We start from the raw sequence: 23,324 nt of genomic DNA on the forward strand, positions 1-23,324 counted from the left end.
AAATTTTTGAAATTTCTAAAAAGATTTTGGATAGCGGGTGCTACCCATGAGAAAATTTGAAATTCCCAGACCCAGGCCCCACAGCGGCATCAGTAACCCATATATTGCCTGAATGACACAGCCTGGAGTTGGCTGATGCACGAGTTCACACCAGGGCTTCACATTCCCCCCCAACATAACACCCCAATTTTAGAAATTTTTGAAAAAGATTTTGGATAGCGGGTGCTACCCATGAGAAAATTTAAAATTCCCAGACCCAGGCCCAGCAGCGCCATCACTTTTTTTATTTGAAATTTAAAACAACCTTTGCGTGTCCAGGACCCCAGCGTGTGGGTACGAAGGACCAAATCCAACAAGCCCCCACAGGGCTCATGTGGCCGTGAGATGTAGGCGCAATGTTTCCATTGCCCTGACAGGCCATTGTTTCCAAGACTTCTCGCCAAGGCAAACCATGTGAAGAACAGCGTGACACCGCCGTGACCTGCACACATGGTATGCTGAAGGGCCACTGAGACTTGTCCGGGCAGTGGAGGCTTTAGAGTGGCGGATGTGGAGGCGGAGTAGCACACTGTCGCAGGACCAATGAGCTGACAGACTGTAGCAGGAAGCAGCATTGAGTACACACCAGGGCTTCAGAATCCCAAAGAAAAAACAACCATTTTTAAAATAATTTTAAGAATACTTAGGACAGCGGGTGCTACCTATATATTGCCTGAATGACACAGCCTGGTGTTGGCTAATGCACGAGTACACACCAGGGCTTCACAATCCCCCCAAAAAACACCACAATTTTAGAAATTTTTGAAAAAGATTTTGAATAGCGGGTGCTACCTATGAGAAAATTTGAAATTCCCAGACCCAGGCCCCACAGCAGCATCAGTAACCCATATATTGCCTGAATGACACAGCCTGGAGTTGGCTGATGCACAAGTTCACACCAGGTCTTCACAATCCCCCCAAAAAACACCACAATTTTAGAAATTTTTGAAAAAGATTTTGAATAGCGGGTGCTACCTATGAGAAAATTTGAAATTCCCAGACCCAGGCCCCACAGCGGCATCAGTAACCCAAATACTGCCTGAATGACACAGCCTGGAGTTGGCTGATGCACGAGTATACACCAGGGCTTCCCAAACCCCCCAAAAAACACCACAATTTTAGAAATTTTTGAAAAAGATTTTGGATAGCGGGTGCTACCCATGAGAAAATTTGAAATTACCAGACCCAGGCCCCACAGCGGCATCAGTAACCCATATATTGCCTGAATGACACAACCTGGAGTTGGCTGATGCACAAGTTCACACCAGGTCTTCACAATCCCCCCAAAAAACACCACAATTTTAGAAATTTTGGAAAAAGATTTTGGATAGCGGGAGCTACCCATGAGAAAATTTGAAATTACCAGACCCAGGCCCCACAGCGGTATTAGTAACCCATATATTGCCTGAATGACACAGCCTGGAGTTGGCTTATGCACGAGTTCACACCAGGGCTTCACATTCCCCCCAAAAAACACCCCAATTCTAGAAATTTTTGAAAAAGATTTTGGATAGTGGGTGCTACCCATGAGAAAATTTCAAATTCCCAGACCCAGGCCCAGCAGCGCCATCATTTTTTGATTTGACATTTAAAACAACCTTTGCGTGTCCCGGACCCCAGCGTGTGGGTACGAAGGACCAAATCCAACAAGCCCCCACAGGGCTCATGTGGCCGTGAGATTTAGACGCAACGTTTCCATTGCCCTGACCGGCCATTGTTTCCAAGACTTCCCACCAAGGCAAACCATGTGAAGAACAGCGTGACACCGCCGTGACCTGCACACATGGTATGCTGAAGGGCCACTGAGACTTGTCCGGGCAGTGGAGGCTTAAGAGTGGAGGATGTGGAGGTGGAGTAGCACACTGTCGAAGGACCAACAGGCTGACAGAGTGTAGCAGGAAACAGCATTGAGTACACACCAGGGCTTCAGAATCCCAAAGAAAAAACAACCATTTTTAAAATAATTTTAAGAATATTTAGGACAGCGGCTGCTACCTATATATTGCCTGAATGACACAGCCTGGAGTTGGCTGATGCATGAGTGCACACTAGGGCTTCACAATCCCTCCAAAAGAACACAACAATTGTAGAAATTCATAAAGAAGACTTTTGGATAGTGGGTGCTACCTATGAGAAAATTTGAAATTCCCAGACCCAGGCCCAGCAGCGACATCAGTAAACCATATATTGCCTTAATGACACAGGCTGGAGTTGGCTGATGCATGAGTACGCACCAAAGCTTCACAATCCCTAATAAAAAAGACAAACATTTTTGACGACAAATTTTAATGAAAATTTAGGACAGCGAGTGCTCTCCATATATTACCAGAATGACGCAGCCTGGAGTTGGCTGCAGCATGAGGAGACCATTGAAATGTGTGATTTTTTTTATTTGAAATTTAAATAAAAATTTATGTCCCGGACCCAGCCGTGTGGGTACAATGGACCTAATCTCACAAGGACCCACAGGGCTCATAGCCCTGACCGACCATTTTTGGTTTTTGTACCTTTGTTTAAGAACAAGCGCATATCCAAGAGTCCAGAAGATTCTATCATGCAGGACGGTGGACCACCAAAAGACATTCTTCTATAAAATAATTTTTTATGAAATAAAGAAGCAGAGTTCATCCCTCTGCGTATTTTTTTTGGTGTGAAAATTTTACTTAAAGAATCACACGCAACAATCGTTCAATGGTGTAATGGTTATTATTGTGCAAAATTCAAGTTTATTACTGTGATAATTATCAGAAAATTTGAAAAAAACACTACCCAAGAGTGTTTAATAACCCCATACATTGCACCATAAATGCTGAAATTTAAATTAAGCATGTATGTATGTATTTCAAAAATCCTAAAATTAAAGGCACAAGCCCAGAAGCATCATGAAGTCATGTAGTTCCTGAAATACTATTTACAATTGATCACTAGAAGTGATCACTGAAACCCTAAATTTACCACCCACTAAATTAATTATACCCCTAAAAAATTACTTTTATTTTGCCAAAATTACCAGTGTCCTGTCTCCAGTATTTGTAGTGCAGAAAACCGCATGTATCCACATGATATTTATTTTGTCTAATTGCCTCAGGCTGCAGTCCGGAGGACAATATGAACTGGGACAACACTGTTATTAAAAATGTGTACACATTACTCCCCCCCCTGACGTTTCACCACAAGACAGTGGCTTTATCAAGGGCTATGGGGTCAATGGCATGTGTTTGAGCTCCGTTTGGGTTTTTATAACCTCCTGTCTGGTGATGTCATACGTAGGAAGTGATCTCACAACAAGAAACAAAATTCCATTGGTATTCAGTGTGATTGACAACCAGAGTGGTCCATTCAAAACTAGTCATATACATCTCCCAATCCGTGTCCTTATGCTTCACATATTAATTATCCAATCACTCCTTCCAGGGGGATGATCTTCTTACCTGATTGGAGAAATCCCCATCCATGTAGCTGCGCCCGTACTTCTGCGCGACTACTTAAACTCTCGGAGATCCCAAGGGTACATGTGCACATGCGTGGATGTTTTGTTTACATCCACGCTGATTGGTTTACATTATTCTGACGTGTCGCTCTGTAGTTGGATACCGCGGCTCTGACATAGATGCGCAGAACAAGCTGCGCGAGGTGTTTGTTTTCCTGACCGATAACACAAGTATGAATTAACAGCGCAGACTAAGCTGCAGTGTATTCAGTATACTTGTTGATGCCGTGGATTGACATAGATGCGCAGAACATGCTGTGCGAGAAGTTAGTTATTTTTTAAGTCCCTTCTTCTATATTAGATCTAAATCTATATATGTAAGGTTATGCAGATTATAATTAAGTAGATTAATTATACTTAGGGTAAGGCTCAAGATGTATTATTATGAGCAGAATATATATCAGTATTGGCCCATCCATCTAATAAATCATTCTTATTTGTGTTATCATTTTCATTTTATTTTACTGGCTACATGATAATTTAACACTATCCACATTCGGGTAGATATGGTAATATCTTGCCACTGATAGGTAGTACTAATGAAGTTTGTGAAATTATACATATTAATCTATAAAATAGATCTTGGATCTCCATATGCAGACTGCTAACTATTACAGTCAGATAGAGTATTAGACATATTTGGACCATTTTTCACAAATAACCAGGTAAGTATATTCGTATATCTCATAAACCAGAAAAAATGGGCCAAACAATGGCATATCCCACCCTCAATATCCTCATATAAGTATACAGATATCAATCACAAATAGATATCCACATCCAAATAAGTATATAGATCAATTTGCATATACACCTAAGTAGGCAGTTAATTCATACTTGTGTTATCGGTCAGGAAAACCAACACCTCGCGCAGCTTGTTCTGCGCTTCTATGTCAGAGCCGCGGTATCCAACTACAGAGCGACACGTCAGAATAATGTAAAGCAATCAGCATAGATGTAAACAAAACATCCACGCATGTGCGCATGTACCCTCGGGATCTCCGAGAGTTTAAGTAGTCGCGCAGAAATACGGGCGCAGCTACGTGGATGGGGATTTCTCCAATCAGGCAAGAAGATCATCCCCCTGGAAGAAGTGATTGGATAATTAATATGTGAAGCATAAGGACATTGGGAGATGTATATGACTAGTTTTGAATGGACCACGCTGGTTGTCAATCACACTGAATACCAATGAGATTTTGTTTCTTGTTGTGAGATCACTTCCTACGTATGACATCACCAGACAGGAGCTCAAACACATGCCATTGACCCCATAGCCCTTGATAAAGCCACTGTCTTGTGGTGAAACGTCGGGGGGGTAATGTGTACACGTTTTTAATAACAGTGTTGTCCCAGTCCATATTGTCCTCCGGACTGCAGCCTGAGGCAATTAGACAAAATAAATAGCATGTGGATACATGCTGTTTTCTGCACTACAAATACTGGAGACAGGACACTGGAAATTTTTAATGTTGGCAAAATAAAAGTAATTTTTTAGGGGTATAATTAATTTAGTGGGTGGTAAATTTAGGGTTTCAGTGATCCCTTCTAGTGATCAATAGTAAATAGTAATTCTAAATTCAACCCTCCACCCATTGGTCCAAATTGTTAGTGTTAAGTAGTTCCTGAAAGACACAGGAGCAGTCAGGAGTAGGCATCAGCAATACCCAGGAGGCTTTAATAACCCCCTTACATTGCACGATCACTCGCAAGATCGAGCAATAACAGGTGTGTTATGCCCTCAGATGTCCGGGGCTGCACGCGTGCTACACTGAACAGACCAACATGTGTCTATCTTTCACTGACAGGTAACCCGCTGAACCCCGTTCGCGATAGGGATTGCAATTTTTTGCCAGGAAAGAAGAATCACAACTAAGCTCGGGCCATAAGCTCGGGTTCATTAAGTCCTTGCCCTTTGTACACACCGCATGTCTCTACTACCGATTGGATGGTTTAGTGAGGTCCTCGGATCGGCCCCGGCGGGGTAGGAGAAGACCCTAGCAGAGCGCCGAGAATTTAAAGATCATAGTTGAAATTTGCATTAAGCATGTATTAGCTACTGCTAAACTTCCAAAAATTGAAGGCCCAAGGCCTGAGGCATCAGGGAGGCAAGTAGTTCCCGAAAGAAACAGAATGAGTAAGGAGCAGTCATTCACAGTACCCAAGATGGTTTCATAGCCATCCCCTTACATTTAAAGATGAATGTTGAAATTTGCATTAAGCATGTATTTAGCTACTGCTAAACATCCAAAAATTGAAGGTCCAAGGACTGAGGGCAGGAAGGCAAGTAGTTCCTGAAAGACACAGAATGAGTATGGAGCAGGCATTCGCAGTACCCAAGAGGGTTTCATAACCCCTTACATTTAATCATCAATGTTGACATTTGCATTAAGCATATATTTAGCTACTGATAAACATCCAAAAATTAAAGGCCCAAGGCCAGAAGCATCAGTGAGGCAAGTAGCTCCTGAAAGACACAGGATGAGCCAGGAGCAGGCAATCGCAGTACCAAAGAGGGTTTCATAACCCTAATTGATAACCCAAGAGGGTTTCATGACCAACCATAATTGGGAAATGTTGGTGTAGCTGCATGATCAATCTACTCTGAGGCATCTGGCATTGGTGGCTGGAAATCCTGGCTGATCCATCCCTGATTAATCTTGACAAACGTAAGTCTCTCCACATTTTTCGTGGACAGACGAGTTCGCCTTGGGGTGACTATGGCCCCGGTCGCACTAAACACCCGTTCTGATGGCACACTACTGGGCGGGCAGGACAGCTTTTCCAGAACAAACTCTGCTAGTTGCCATAAATCAAGTTTGGCTGCCCAGAAGTCCAGCGGATCTTCAATGGTTGTTGGCATGGTCATGTCAAGGTATGCCACCACCTGCTGGTTCAGGTCCTGCTCCAGGTCTACCTGCTGCTGATGAGTTGCTTCACTATGCGGGTGAACAAAGCTACTCATCAGCGACTGTAGACTCAGGCTGCTGCTGATTGAGCTGGTACTGCTACTGCCACCCCTCCCCTCCCCAGCAGCCATGGCAGTGGAAGGTGAGTGCAGAGGGCCCCCCGAGTCAGACCTGTGAGTGGATGGACCATGTGGCCGATAGGCATCAGCCAACTGACTGCGTAGAATCTCTGTAGTAGGGCAGTTTGTCCTCCCTCTCAGTGGGTGTAAAAAAGGCCCCCATTCTGGGACTGTAGCGAGGGTCTAATAAGGTGGAGATCCAGAAGTCATCCCGCTGGCGAATTTTGACAATTCGGGGATCACTACGCAACAAAACTGAGCATGCATCGTGCCATTTGCGCCAGTCATTCGGAGGGACAACCTGCCTCTATCTGCACTGCATACTGCCACGGTGTGTCTGGGTCCTCTGTCTCCACTTCCTCATAACCCTCCAGCTCCTCTGGCTGCTCCTGCTCCTCCTCTCCTGTCCGATGACTAGAAACACCGGCCATCTCATCCAACCTAAACTGTGCTCCGCTCTGCCCCTCATCATCCTCCTCCTCCAGTTCAGCCCCCACAGGGCTCATGTAGCCTTGAGATGTAGGAGCAACGTCTTCATTGCCATGACCAGCCATGGTTTCAATCATTTGTTGTAGGAAATGTAGGAGTGGAATTCCGTCGTTCATGGCGTAATCCAGGCGACACACAAATATTGTGGCTTCCTCAAAGGGCCTCAGCAAACGGCAGGTGTCACGTATGAGCTGCCACTGGTTCACATTGAAGTTACACAGGGGAGTACTCCTATCTGCTTGGATCATCAAGAAATCGGTGATGGCTTTTCTTTGTTCGTATAGTCTGTCCAACATATGGAGGGTGGAATTCCAACGTGTGGTAATGTCACAAATAAGACTATGTTGTGGGATACTGTTCTGATGCTGCAGCTCAAGGAAGGAGTGCTTGGCGGTGTACGAGTGGCTGAAGTGCATGCACAGTTTCCTTGCCATTTTCAGGATGTTTTGCAAATGGGGTGAAGATTTGAGCAAGTGCTTGACAACCAGATTCAACACGTGTGCCATGCAGGGCGCATGTTTCACACTACCTTGTCGCAGCGCGGACACGATGTTCTTCTCGTTGTCGGTCACCATGGTTCCCATTTCCAGATTTCGTGGAGTAAGCCATACTCGGATTTCTTTACGAATGAACTTTAGCAGTTCCTTCCCTGTGTGACTCCGTTCGCCAAGGCAAACCGTGTGAAGAACAGCTTGACACCGTGCCCTACACACATGGTACGATGAAGGGCCACCGAGATTTGGACGTGCAGTGGAGGCTGAGGACACGGTGGAGGATGAAGAGGCGGCGTCGCACGCTGTAACAGGACCAACTGCCTGGGAGCGAGAGCGTGGGGGAGGAAGCGGTGTGACCTGTCCAAGTTGCTGTTGTGGCTGTGTAGGAACCACATTTACCCAGTGGGCCGTAAAAGACAAGCATTGTCCCTGCCCGTAGTTACAGCTCCACACGTCGGCACTGCCGTGCACTTTAGAACACACTGACAGGCTCAAGGACTGGCCCACCTTCTCTTGTACAAACTTATGTAGGGCTGGTACTGCCTTCTTCGCAAAGAAATGACAGCTTGGGACTCTCCACCTCGGCTCGGCACAAGCCATCAATTCTCTGAAAGGTGCAGAGTCCACCACTTGAAAAGGGAGGGACTGCAACACCAGCAACTTGAACAGGAGTACATTCAACTTCTGCGCCGTTGGATGAGTGGGCGCATACTGTTGTCTTTTGGACATGGCTTCACCGATGGATTGTTGGCGGAATGGCTGACTAAAAGTGGGAGAAGCAGGAGCGACAGAAGGAGGGTTTGACACACAGCTCCCTTCGGCTGAGGTGGTGGAGCCTTGGCTGGATGAAGGAGGGAGCGAATGGCCACTGGGTGATGCAGCAGGCTGGACCACTACATCGGAGCCACGGTTCTCTCAGGCCGCTTTATGGTGGCGAAGCATGTGTTGATGCAGGGCCGTGGTGTCCACATTGGGACCCTGGCCACGCTTCACCTTCTGCAGACAGATCTTGCATGTGGCTACGTGAACCTCCTCCGGATGCCTTATGAAAAACTTCCACACCGCCGAGTAGCTGATTTTCCCACCCGCTGTCCTCACTAATTTACTGCTACTGGCGCTGTCTCCAGGAACCCCTGTTCCACTACCTCCCGGAAAGGTAGGCTGCCGCGAAGCAGGTGGTCTCCCCCGGGCACGTTTGGCTCCTGAATTTTCACTACTGCCATCACGCTGACTGCCAACCATGCTACTGCCTTGTTGCCTTAAGGGCAACCTGCAACTCTCTTCTCCTGATGATGATGAAGCCCGTTCTGCACCCGGCTCCCAATTGCGATCGGCTACATCATCATCAATAGTTGTGTGCACGTCACTGATGTCCTTTTCAGGTGCCCCAACAGTGTCTGCTTCAGGACCCTGAACACTTGCAACACCGCCTCCCACGTCACTCTCCGCATCACTACTTGGCCGCCTAGCGGAGCAAGCGGCGCATGTCTCCTCCCCTTCTTGGCTGTCCAGTAGCTACTGACTGTCCTCTATTAGATCGTCTTCAGTAAATAGTGGAGCTGAACGCATAGCATAAAATACTTCTCTAGGAGAGGGAACAGCATAGGACAAAGGCAATGTGAGGACAGGGACTGCTCCCAGGCCATGCCAACTGAGGGTTGTGTCTGAGGAACCCACCGACTGTTGACTGGGGGTGTCAGATGTCACTTGTGATGATGTGGATGAGCGTGTTAATCAATCGACGAGGGCAGATGGGCTGGTGGTGGAGACACGACTGCTGGCTGATAACGGGAGCTCAGGCCTCTCGCTGCGACTCCTGCTGCCACTCGCCCCAAGGATGCTGCCAACTCTGCCTGAAGTATTTAGGCCTCTGCCACTCCTCTGTGCACGTCCTGGAACTTCTCTGCCTGACATACTTAGTGCGTTTATGAGGGTATTACAATACGCTACACTACTCTTTAAACAGTATTTGTCTAGAACAGCAGCAGGTGATTACTTACGGCTGTCCTTTCACAGTATGTAGGCCCTTGACAGATAAACAGGTACTAGATGGTACAATACTTGGATGTACCTATGCGGTCTGTACTGATGAGTGCAGAAATATGCGTAACTATACACAGAAAAAAACTCTGTATTTTTGTAAAACACCAGCCGGTGGATACTATTGTTTGGACTTTGACGGTTTGGAGCACCTTGACAGCTAAACAGGTACTAAATGGTACAATACTTGGATGTACCTATGCGGTATGCACTGATGAGGTTAGTTATATATGCGCAACTATACACAGAAAAAACTATTTAAAAAAAAAACAGCCAGTGAATACTATTGTTTGGACTTGCACAGTATGTAGCCTATGTAGCCCCTTGACAGATTAACAGGTGCTAAATGGTACAAATGCACTACAGTCCACTGAAAAATCCTGTATTTCTGAACAGCAGCAAATAAATAAACTCAATTGGGCTGAAAAATGAGGAGATAAGATGCTTCAGAATGTTCAGGCAGCTTGGAGATTTGTATGAGGCAGCTGACAGCTATCTGCCTCTCTCTGCTGCAATGCTCAATAACGTGAATAGGAGGTTTAGCTATCAATGATCCTTCTCAGAGTAACAGCACAGCACTCTGCACTCCTGTCTTTCCCTAATGCTGATGTGACTAGCAGTTGCAGTGTAACGCTGTGGTATGAGCAATTCACACACACACAGTCCCGTCCTCTCCATCTGAGTGCATAGATGAAATGAAGAGAGGCAGGATGGCCGCCGATTATATAGGGGCTGTGACATCACAGGGGTCAGTGAACACTGATAGGCAGCATCTCACATGTGATTCAGGGTCAGCCCGCCTACCTTCATTCCCGCCGCTGTTTCCCGCCCTCCCATAATCCCCTGCCCCATGTACTCACATGTGGATCCGCCATCTTAGGTCTCCAATAGCCTGGAACACTGTAAAATGGAGTTTAATGAAGCGATTAGCGCGATCGAATCGCGGCGATATTCAGGAGATCTTGGGAGATTATTAGAGATGAGCGAATCGAAGTTCCGAACCCGAATTCGTTACGAATTTCATGAAAAATTTGATTCGCTCATCACTAATAATCTCCCAAGATCTTGTTCACCCTCTCAACTTGACCATTGGATTGGGGATGATAGGCAGGGGAGAAATCCAACTTAACTTGAACATGTGAGCAGAGTGCCCTCCAGAATTTGGAGACGAACTTTTGTCTGTAATCCATGGAGATGGAAGATAAGGGAAAGGAACAGTTTAGCTAGTTGAGGTGCAGATGGTAAACCAGGCAAGGGCACAAAATGAGCCATTTTAGAAAATCGATCCACAACAACCCAGATGACTGTGTTGCTGCTAGAAGAAGGAAAGTCAGTAATGAAATCCATTGAAATATTAGTCCAAGGCAGGTCAGGGACAGTCAAAGGATTTAGAAGACCGGCAGGCTTGGCATGTGATGTTTTGTCCCGGGCACAGACTGAGCAGGAACAAACAAAGTCAATGAAATCCTGTTTCAGAGTGGGCCACCAATACTGTCGGGAAATTAGTTGCAAGGATTTACGGACACCGGCATGACCAGCCAACAGAGAGGAATGACCCCATCTCAAGATTTGGAGTCTCAGACAAGGAGATACATAAGTCTTCCCAGGGGGCAGATGCTGAAGACTTGCTGGTGCTGTGGAAATAAGATGATCAGGAGGAACAATATGTTGAAGATGTAATTCCTGTACCTCAGAAGATCTGGATAGAGCATCAGCCCAAAAATTCTTCTCTGCTGGACAGAAATGAATAAAAAAGTTAAACCTGGAGAAGAACAGGGACCAGCGAGCCTGTCGAGGGTTGAGACGATGGGCAGACTGAAGATAGAGCAAGTTTTTGTGATCCGTATAGATAGTTATTGGATGCACTGAGTCCACTAAGAGATGTCGTCATTCTTCCAAGGCCAACTTAATAGCCAGGAGCTCATGATCTCCAATAGTATAATTTCCCTCCGCTGGAGAGGTCTTAGAGAAAACTTCGCAAGGCACAGTCCTTCCCTTGGAAGATCTTTGTGTCAAGACTGCTCCTGCACCAACTGACGATGTATCCACCTCTAAAGTAAATAGCTTGTCTGGATCAGGTCTCGACAACACCGGAGGATAAGTGAAGGCAGACTTTAAGTGATTGAAAGCTTCTTAGGCCTCTGGAGTCCAGACTTTCGGATTGGCAGATTTTTTGGTAAGAGATATGATGTGGGCAACCAAGGTGGAATAGTGAGGAATAAACTGCTGATAATGATTGGCAAAGCCAAGGAAGCGCTGAATCGCTTTCAGTCCAGAAGTTTGAGGCCACTCCAGTACAGCGGATAATTTGTTAGGATCCATTTGCAGTCCTTGACTGGTAACAATATACCCCAAAAATGGAAGACTGTTTTTCAAAGGTACACTTTTCAAGTTTTGCATAGAGTTTGTTGTCTTGGAGACGCTGTAAAACTTGACGGAGATGGAGACGATTAGTGTGGAGATTGGGCGAATAGAAGAGAATGTCATACAAATAGACAATGACACTGGAGTAGAGAAAGGCCCCGAAAAATATCATTGACAAACTCTTGGAAGACTGCTGGAGCATTACATAGACTAAATGGAATTACAAGGTACTCAAAATGTCCATCTCAAGTATTAAACGCAGTCTTCCACTTGTCCCCTTCTCTTATCTGAATGAATATAGTTATAGGCACCACGAAGATCCAGTTTGGAGAAAACTCCAAAATTATAGGAAGGGGATAACTTTTTTTTAGTGTGATTTTATTCAGTCTTCGGTAGTCGATGCAAGGAAGCAACAACCCATCTTTTTTTTCCACAAAGAAGAACCCAGGTCCGGCAGGAGAAGAGGATTTCCTGATAAAACCCTTCTGAAGGTTCTCCTGGATGTAGGTTGACATGGCCTGGGTTTCAGGAACAGACAAGGCCCCTGGGAGGTTTGGTGCCAGGCAGTAAATCAATGGGACAATCGTATGGACAATGTGGAGGCAAGACTTTCGCTTGCTTTTCACTGAAGACATCAGCAAAGTCCTGGAGGAATGAAGGTAAACCGGGCAGAGGACTAGACGATGATTTCAACTTCGTCACACATATATGAATACAGTGGTTGTTGCAGTACGCATCCCAGAGAAGAACTTCTCCAGTTTTCCAATCCAGCTGTGGGGCAAGCTGGAACCAAGGTAGGCCAAGCAAAAGAGAAGTAAAGTGTGGGAGTACGTAGAAGGACAAACTCTCCTTAAGAAGGAACCCGATCTGCATTGGTCAGATAGCACGGTACAGTCCAGTTTTTCTCCATTGACCGTAGAGATGTACAGTGGTTTTAAGAGGCTAGTCACTGGGAGATGATACCTATGCACTAGGGGGGCATCATTAAAGTTCCCCGCTGAGCCAGAGTCTAGGGAAGCCAGAACGGAGATGATCACTTTAGAGGGAAGAAGAAGCTGGACCATCAAATTTAAGCGTGGAGAGGTGGGATTCATATCTAGGGAGGCCTCTCCCACGACTGGCTGTGGACGCAGAGGACAATCTTTAAGGAAGTGGTCTGCACTGGCGCAGTATAGGCATAAATTTTTGATTCGTCCGCGAGTTCTTTCCTGCAGGGTCAGGCGAGACCGATCCACTTGCATAGCCTCTACTGCAGGAGGCAACATAGAAAGTTGCATTGGTTGCTGGAAGACTGGTGCCAGACGAGGAAAGGGCCAAGGTTGTGCAGATTCCCTTTCTTGCCGTAGTCCCTCTCGTCGCTCAGAGAAACGGATATCAATCCGTGATGCTAATTGTATAAGTTCATTCAAGTTAGATGACAATTCCTGGGCAGCGAGGACATCCTTAATTTGGCTTGATAATCCTCTCTTAAAAGTAGCGCAGAGAGCTTCATTATTCCAAGACAACTCCGACACCAGGGTCTGGAACTGGATGGCGTACTCGCCCACAGTGGATTTGCCCTGAGAAAGACTCAGCAAAGAAGTCTCAGCGGAGGAAGCTCGAGCAGGTTCTTCGAAGACACTGCGAAATTCCATCAGGAATGCCTGGATATTGGTATTGATAGCATTACTGTGATCCCACAGCAGAGTTGCCCAGGCCAAGGCCCTTCCAGATGAGAGACTGATGAAGAAGGTCACCTTTGCTCGTTCCGTGGAGAACTGGTCCTCCATGCGTTCAACGTGCATGGAGCACTGCGTCACGAAACCATGACAGGACTTGGAATCCCCCTCAAACTTTTCTGGAAGTGATAAACGGAGTTTGGTTCTGGAGGATACTGCTGCAGCAGGAGGCTGTACTGGAGCTGGAGGAGCCTGTGGCTGTGGCGGTTGCTGCTGAGCAGAAAGCAACTGCTGCATCATGGCGGATAGCTGGTTCAGCTGCTTTGTCTGCTGGGCCAACTGCTGTGACTGAAGCACCACGATAGAAGCAAGATCCGTGTTGTCAGACAGAGGAACCCCAGTGTACTGTAATGGAGGTGGATATGGATCCTCTACCTGTGTGGCTGATGACTTGGACCATATCGGGGAGCTGAGTATAAGATGCCGCTGGTCTTCACCAGAGCCCGCCGCAAGGCAGGATGGGCTTGCTGCGGCAGGCGACACCCAGGTCTCTACCCCCGACACGACCACACAGGTAACTAGGCAAGGCGAGGTACCGAAGGAAGAGGCAATAGCATAGTCAACTTAGCAGAAGGTCAAGGCAGGTGGCAGAGGTTCGTAGTAAAAAAACGTAGCAGGAAGGTCTGGATACTCGATTATGGCAACAGGCAATAGGAACTGAAGATCCGTCAGGGAAGTGTGGGAGGTTCAAACAACTTATAATGTGGTGTCAGGTGTATTCATTAATTATGGGCGTACTGGCCCTTCAAATTTCAGAGCTTCGGCGCGCCCTAAGGGACGGAGAGGTGCGCCCCGGAGCTGAGAGACAGAAGGAGCTGAGCGGAGCGTGGTGAGGGACGGGCCGGGATTCGCATCCCACAATGCTAATACTGGCCTCACCAGCAGTCGGGGACACAGGGACACTGCACTCACGGCTGGTGCTTGTGGCCGGAGCGCAGTGTGTAACAGCATTGATTTTGGATTTATTTATTTTTTTACGTTTATGCTATTCACCATGTGGAATCATTAACATTACATTTTGATAGTTTGGACATCAGATCAGTATTATCGGCAATCTACCTCTCTGGTCTGTGAGAACATCCTCATTAAGAGCGGCCAGAGGCAGGTAAGGAGACCTAAATACACCATCTTAAATGATCTGATCAGACAATTGGAATACCTACATTGCTGCAGATGCCGTGATGAATATTAATCACAGCATCTGAGGGGTTAATGGCAGACAGCAGTGTGATCGCTGATGTCTGCCATTACCGGCGGGTCTCTGGCTGCTGATAGCAGCCAGGACCTGCCGTGTAGAAAACAGGAGCTGTGCTCGCTTCATGTACAGGATGTGAATGTATGTCCTGGTGTGTTAAGTATCAGCACACCAGTACAGTGCATTTATGTCCATTGTCCTTATCCAAAGGCTGCGGCACCCCGCTGTCATCACTGCACAGAGCAAACTTGCACTGTGCATAATGAAGGGCCGGGGCCGGGGCATTGTCACGTCCTGGCTCCGTTCCCCTCGTGACTGCCACCATGCCCCCTCCAATAGACTTGTATTGCGGGGACAGAGCATGACGTCACGAGAGGCGGAGCCGTGCGCCACAATGCTCCGGCCCCTGTATCGCCCATCATTACGCACAGAGCGAGTTTGCTCTGTGCAGTGTTGAGAGTGGGGTGCCACAGCCGAGATGGCAGGGGTCCCCAACAATCAGACATCTTATCTCCTATCCTTTGGATAGGGGATTTGATGTCTAGGGGCGGAGTACCCATTTAATGGGTTAAGGTCTCACACTCTGCAAAGCGATTTACCATTCAGTTCTAGTCAGCAACAGCTGCATGTAAACAGTTTTCATGAACATTTATAAATGATGCTTCAGATTCAGTCATTTTATGCACACTAGCTCATATAAAATTCATGTTTTCTCCCCACCTCTTTCTTTCAGAAAGCTGCAAAAATGAAAACAACATCCTTTTTAATTTTGTTGATAAAATACAATGTAATAATTACCATCAATTTTCAAAACAAATCTCTGTCTATAAATGAGTAAGTTTCCGGAAGTACAAGTTCCATTTCTACTCTGTAATTATTTATGTGTGTGCAGAAAGATAGCAGCATGTAGTGTAGCAGCATGTCTTGCTTTTAGAATTATGCCTATGGACTTGAATTTTAACAATTCCCACATTTGCTATTTGATGAGCAGTATTTTATTACAACAGTTTACATTTTATCACCTGTCTCTTTGGATTTCCCAAGTAAGATTTTTCATTGCACTGATTTCTTTTTATATCCATTTTTTTATCTGCTAGAAAGAAACACATCCTTAAGAAATGAACAGATTAAAGAAAATATAAACCTAAAATGAAACATACTATGCCAATGGTCTTTCATTCTGTTTTCTGTGAATCCCTATTGCTATGTTTGAGCAACCATATATTAATGCATATCATAAGTATAATTGTGTATTGTAGAAAGGGTATAAAACATGGAAACATGTAAATGATACTATAAGGTAGGGATATAATACTACACAACTGAAAGAATATATATTATATGCAATGCTGCCCTATATTGGGAGTTAGTATATCATAAGATAATATAAAGAAAGGTATTAATGACCCCCTAACAAGTGTACAGATACGCCTAATATAGACTCCAAAATAATCAAAAGCGCAAAAGAGGAAAAAGGAGCTACTCAAAATTGGGTGTGAAAAGTATATAAAATACAATCTTCATTTCATCATATTAAAAAAAACAGTGCAGTTTAAAACAGGAGGAATATGGCACAGACAGGCGGCATACCTGGGACAATCAATGGTAAATGTGCAAAAAATACTAATAACTATTATATAAATACATAGCTATGTAACTGCTGGGTTAAAAAAGAAGATTAAAAAAGAAAACCAAAGTGTTGATCATGAGATGTATGGTTAGTCTACCTAAAGTGCAAGTGCAGAAGCAGTCAGATACCAACATCAACTATGTGACAAAGCTCATAGACAGTTACATACCACAGTATATGTAGGGAGAGTACTGCAAATCCCAGGATGCCGCCACCCCTACACGTGTTTCGGTCCGCTGACCTTCGTCCAGGGGTCACGGCATCCGAGAAGTTGTGGCTATTTATGTGCCCAAGGACCAATCAGAGGAAACCTAGGTGGAAACGGTAGTAATGAAAGCGCCTTACCGAGTCCGTGTATCGGCGCACAACCCAACGTCATCTCCGGCGTCCACGCTGCGGCATAGCGCATCATGTGATGGTCACATGACAAGATCACGTGACCATACACATAGAGACATGCTGCCGTGTGCACGGAGGCCCAGAGAGGCAAGGATGCGCGCACCATGGACCGGAAAGGACACCTGCGCACATCGCGCATGCACGGTGTGTGCGCATGTCAGGCATGTACCAATGCCATAGTGACATCTAGTGGACAAAATGTAATATACAAAGTACATAGCCAATAATGAAAAATATAGGGCACAATGATCTAAAATGTGTATTCCATAGCAATGTATATTGCTATGGGAAGGAGTATAAATAAAATAATAAGTCTGTGAACTGAATATGCCAGAAGAAAGTGCATGAAAGTGTGAGTGAATGTGTACCATAAAATAAACAAGTAAATATATATGTGAATAGTCTAAAGTATGAATAAGTGAACAGATGCGTTAAAGGCTAAATTATGTGATTGTGGCAACAAAAATATATTGATATATTGTTACGCCGAGCGCTCCGGGTCCCCGCTCCTCCCCGGAGCGCTCGCAACATCCTCGCATTTGCAGCGCCCCGGTCAGACCTGCTGACCGGGTGCGCTGCAATACCTCCCTCAGCCGGGATGCACTTCGCGATGCGGGAGACGCCCGCTCGCGATGCGCGTCCCGGCTCCCGTACCTGACTCGCTCTCCGTCGGTCTTGTCCCGGCGCGCGCGGCCCCGCTCCTTAGGGCGCGCGCGCTCCGGGTCTCTGCAATTTAAAGGGCCACTGCGCCACTGATTGGCGCAGCTGGCTTAATTAGTGTGTTCACCTGTGCACTCCCTATTTATACCTCACTTCCCCTGCACTCCCTCGCCGGATCTTGTTGCCATTGTGCCAGTGAAAGCGTTTCCTTGTGTGTTCCTAGCCTGTGTTCCAGACCTCCTGCCGTTGCCCCTGACTACGATCCTTGCTGCCTGCCCTGACCTTCTGCTACGTCCGACCTTGCTCTTGTCTACTCCCTTGTACCGCGCCTATCTTCAGCAGTCAGAGAGGTTGAGCCGTTGCTGGTGGATACGACCTGGTTGCTACCGCCGCTGCAAGACCATCCCGCTTTGCGGCGGGCTCTGGTGAATACCAGTAGCAACTTAGAACCGGTCCACCAGCACGGTCCACGCCAATCCCTCTCTGGCACAGAGGATCCACCTCCAGCCAGCCGAATCGTGACAGTAGATCCGGCCATGGATCCCGCTGAAGTCCCACTGCCAGTTGTCGCCGACCTCACCACGGTGGTCGCCCAGCAGTCGCAACAGATAGCGCAACAAGGCCACCAGCTGTCTCAACTGACCGTGATGCTACAGCAGCTACTACCACAGCTTCAGCAATCACCTCCTCCGCCAGCTCCTGCACCTCCTCCGCAGCGAGTGGCCGCTTCCGGCCTACGATTATCCTTGCCGGATAAATTTGATGGGGACTCTAAGTTTTGCCGTGGCTTTCTTTCGCAATGTTCCCTGCACTTGGAGATGATGTCGGACCAGTTTCCTACTGAAAGGTCTAAGGTGGCTTTCGTAGTCAGCCTTCTGTCTGGGAAAGCTCTGTCATGGGCCACACCGCTCTGGGACCGCAATGACCCCGTCACTGCCTCTGTACACTCCTTCTTCACGGAGATTCGAAGTGTCTTTGAGGAACCTGCCCGAGCCTCTTCTGCTGAGACTGCCCTGCTGAACCTGGTCCAGGGTAATTCTTCTGTTGGCGAGTACGCCATCCAATTCCGTACTCTTGCCTCCGAATTATCCTGGAATAATGAGGCCCTCTGCGCGACCTTTAAAAAAGGCCTATCCAGCAACATTAAAGATGTGCTGGCCGCACGAGAAATTCCTGCTAACCTGCATGAACTTATTCATCTGGCCACCCGCATTGATATGCGTTTTTCCGAAAGGCGTCAGGAGCTCCGCCAGGATATGGACTTTGTTCGCACGAGGCGGTTTCTCTCCCCGGCTCCTCTCTCCTCTGGTCCTCTGCAATCCGTTCCTGTGCCTCCCGCCATGGAGGCTATGCAAGTTGACCGGTCTCGCTTGACACCTCAAGAGAGGACACGACGCCGCATGGAGAACCTATGCCTGTACTGTGCCGGTACCGAACACTTCTTGAAAGATTGTCCTATCCGTCCTCCCCGCCTGGAAAGACGTATGCTGACTCCGCACAAAGATGAGACAGTTCTTGATGTCTACTCTGCTTCTCCACGCCTTACTGTGCCTGTGCGGATATCTTCCTCTACCTTCTCCTTCTCTGCTACGGCCTTCTTGGATTCCGGATCTGCAGGAAATTTTATTTTGGCCTCTCTCATCAACAGGTTCAACATCCCGGTGACCAGTCTCGCCAGACCCCTCTACATCAATTCTGTTAACAATGAAAGATTGGACTGTACCGTGCGTTACCGCACGGAACCTCTCCTAATGTGCATCGGACCTCATCACTGCACTTCTGAAATTCTTCTTGGATTACCGTGGCTTCAACGCCATTCCCCAACCCTTGATTGGTCCACAGGAGAAATCAAGAACTGGGGTACTTCTTGTCACAAGGACTGTCTTAAACCGGTTCCCAGTACTCCCTGCCGTGACCCTGTGGTTCCCCCTGTAACCGGTCTTCCTAAGGCTTATATGGACTATGCTGACGTGTTTTGCAAAAAGCAAGCTGAGACTTTACCTCCTCACAGTGACCTCCTCCCGGGTACTACTCCACCCCGGGGCAGAATCTATCCTCTGTCTGCTCCAGAGACTCTTGCCATGTCAGAGTACATCCAGGAAAATTTAAAAAAAGGGTTTATCCGCAAATCCTCCTCTCCTGCCGGAGCTGGATTTTTTTTGTGTCCAAAAAAGATGGCTCCCTACGTCCTTGCATTGATTACCGCGGACTTAATAAAATCAAGGTAAAGAACCGCTACCCCCTACCTCTTATCTCGGAACTCTTTGATCGCCTACAAGGTGCCCACATCTTTACCAAACTGGACTTAAGAGGTGCTTATAATCTCATCCGCATCAGGGAGGGGGACGAATGGAAGACTGCATTTAACACCAGAGATGGACAATTTGAGTATCTGGTCATGCCCTTTGGCCTGTGCAACGCCCCTGCTGTCTTCCAAGACTTTGTTAATGACATTTTTCGTGATCTCTTATATTCCTGTGTTGTGGTTTATCTGGACGATATTCTGATTTTTTCTGCCAACTTAGAAGAACACCGCCAGCATGTCCGCATGGTTCTTCAGAGACTTCGAGAAAATCAACTTTATGCCAAAATGGAGAAATGTCTGTTTGAATGTCAATCTCTTCCTTTTCTAGGATACTTGGTCTCTGGCTAGGGACTACAAATGGACCCAGATAAACTCTCTGCCGTCTTAGATTGGCCACGCCCCTCCGGACTCCGTGCTATCCAACGTTTTTTGGGGTTCGCCAATTATTACAGACAATTTATTCCACACTTTTCCACTATTGTGGCTCCTATCGTGGCTTTAACCAAGAAAAATGCCAATCCCAAGTCCTGGTCTCCCCAAGCGGAAGACGCATTTAAACATCTCAAGTCTGCCTTTTCTTCTGCTCCCGTGCTCTCCAGACCTGACCCATCTAAACCCTTCCTATTGGAGGTAGATGCCTCCTCAGTGGGAGCTGGAGCTGTCCTTCTACAAAAAAATTCTTCCGGGCATGCTGTTACTTGTGGTTTTTTTTCTAGGACCTTCTCTCCGGCGGAGAGAAACTACTCCATCGGGGATCGAGAACTACTGGCCATTAAATTGGCGCTTGAGGAATGGAGGCATCTGCTGGAGGGATCAAAATTTCCAGTTATCATATACACTGATCACAAGAATCTCTCCTATCTCCAGTCTGCCCAACGGCTGAACCCTCGCCAGGCCAGGTGGTCGTTGTTCTTTGCCCGTTTTAACTTTGAAATTCATTTTCGCCCTGCTGACAAGAACATTAGGGCCGATGCCCTCTCTCGTTCCTCGTATGCCTCGGAAGTAGAGCTCTCTCCGCAACACATCATTCCTCCTGACTGTCTGATCTCCACTTCTCCAGCCTCCATCAGGCAAACTCCTCCAGGGAAGACCTTCGTTTCTCCACGCCAGCGTCTCGGGATTCTCAAATGGGGACACTCCTCCCACCTCGCAGGCCATGCGGGCATCAAAAAATCCTTGCAACTCATCTCTCGTTTCCATTGGTGGCCGACTCTGGAGACGGATGTTGTTGATTTTGTGCGGGCCTGTACTGTCTGTGCCCGGGATAAGACTCCTCGCCAGAAGCCTGCTGGTCTCCTTCATCCTCTGCCTGTCCCCGAACAGCCTTGGTCACTGATTGGTATGGACTTTATTACAGACTTACCCCCATCCCGTGGCAACACAGTTGTTTGGGTGGTCGTTGATCGATTTTCCAAGATGGCACATTTTATTCCTCTTCCTGGTCTTCCTTCAGCGCCTCAGTTGGCAAAACAATTTTTTGTACACATTTTTCGTCTTCACGGTATGCCCACGCAGATCGTTTCGGATAGAGGCGTCCAATTCGTGTCTAAATTCTGGAGGGCCCTCTGTAAACAGCTCAAGATTAAATTAAACTTCTCTTCTTCTTATCATCCCCAATCCAATGGGCAAGTAGAAAGAATTAACCAGGTCCTGGGTGACTATTTACGGCATTTTGTTTCCTCCCGCCAGGATGACTGGGCAGATCTTCTACCATGGGCCGAATTCTCCCCATTTTTCGTGGTGTATGGCCGTCACCCTCTTCCCCCCCTCCCTACTCCCTTGCCCTCTGGTTTGCCCGCTGTGGATGAAGTGACTCGTGATCTTTCCACCATATGGAAAGAGACCCAAAATTCTTTTTTACAGGCTTCATCCCGCATGAAAAGATTTGCCGATAAGAAAAGAAGAACTCCCCCCATTTTTGCTCCCGGAGACAAGGTATGGCTCTCCGCTAAATATGTCCGCTTTCGTGTCCCCAGTTACAAACTGGGACCATGCTATCTTGGTCCTTTCAAAGTCTTGTGCCAGATTAACCCTGTCTCTTACAAACTCCTTCTTCCTCCTTCTCTTCGTATTCCCAATGCCTTCCATGTCTCTCTCCTTAAACCACTCATCATTAACCGCTTCTCTCCCAAACTTGTTTCTCCCACTCCTGTTTCCGGTTCTTCTGACGTCTTCTCCGTGAAGGAGATTCTGGCCTCCAAGACGGTCAGAGGGAAAAAAAATTTCTTAGTGGATTGGGAAGGCTGTGGTCCAGAAGAGAGATCCTGGGAACCTGAGGACAACATCCTAGACAAAAGTCTTATCCTCAGGTTCCCAGGCTCCAAGAAGAGGGGGAGACCCAAGGGGGGGGTACTGTTACGCCGAGCGCTCCGGGTCCCCGCTCCTCCCCGGAGCGCTCGCAACATCCTCGCATTTGCAGCGCCCCGGTCAGACCTGCTGACCGGGTGCGCTGCAATACCTCCCTCAGCCGGGATGCGCTTCGCGATGCGGGAGATGCCCGCTCGCGATGTGCGTCCCGGCTCCCGTACCTGACTCGCTCTCCGTCGGTCTTGTCCCGGCGCGCGTGGCCCCGCTCCTTAGGGCGCGCGCGCACCGGGTCTCTGCAATTTAAAGGGCCACTGCGCCACTGATTGGCGCAGCTGGCTTAATTAGTGTGTTCACCTGTGCACTCCCTATTTATACCTCACTTCCCCTGCACTCCCTCGCCGGATCTTGTTGCCATTGTGCCAGTGAAAGCGTTTCCTTGTGTGTTCCTAGCCTGTGTTCCAGACCTCCTGCCGTTGCCCCTGACTACGATCCTTGCTGCCTGCCCTGACCTTCTGCTACGTCCGACCTTGCTCTTGTCTACTCCCTTGTACCGCGCCTATCTTCAGCAGTCAGAGAGGTTGAGCCGTTGCTGGTGGATACGACCTGGTTGCTACCGCCGCTGCAAGACCATCCCGCTTTGCGGCGGGCTCTGGTGAATACCAGTAGCAACTAAGAACCGGTCCACCAGCACGGTCCACGCCAATCCCTCTCTGGCACAGAGGATCCACCTCCAGCCAGCCGAATCGTGACATATATATGTGTGAAAAAATATCTATGTAAATGAAAAATATATATAAAATAAGATAAAATAAGTGGATGGGTAAATTAAATTAAAAAAAATTATATATATATATATATATATATATATATATATATATATATATATATAATAAAATAATAATTATTAAATACATAAATGGAAAATCCATATAAAAAGTGCCAAGTGAATAGGGGAATAAGAGTGAAAAAGGTGCAAAACTAGTGAGCTGGCATGCACGTGGACACGGTGCACACATGTCCACACCAATGACAGGGTCACAAGTAGACAAACAAAAACCACACATTAGAAAAATGTGTGTATCCTATGTAAATGGGCAAAATTTCTAAAATAGTTATTATAATGGGCTGCGGTGATATAACTAGCCATCTATGTGTACATGGTATAT

This window comes from Hyla sarda, chromosome 8 (genome assembly GCF_029499605.1).
Source record: "Hyla sarda isolate aHylSar1 chromosome 8, aHylSar1.hap1, whole genome shotgun sequence".
NCBI lineage: Eukaryota > Metazoa > Chordata > Amphibia > Anura > Hylidae > Hyla > Hyla sarda.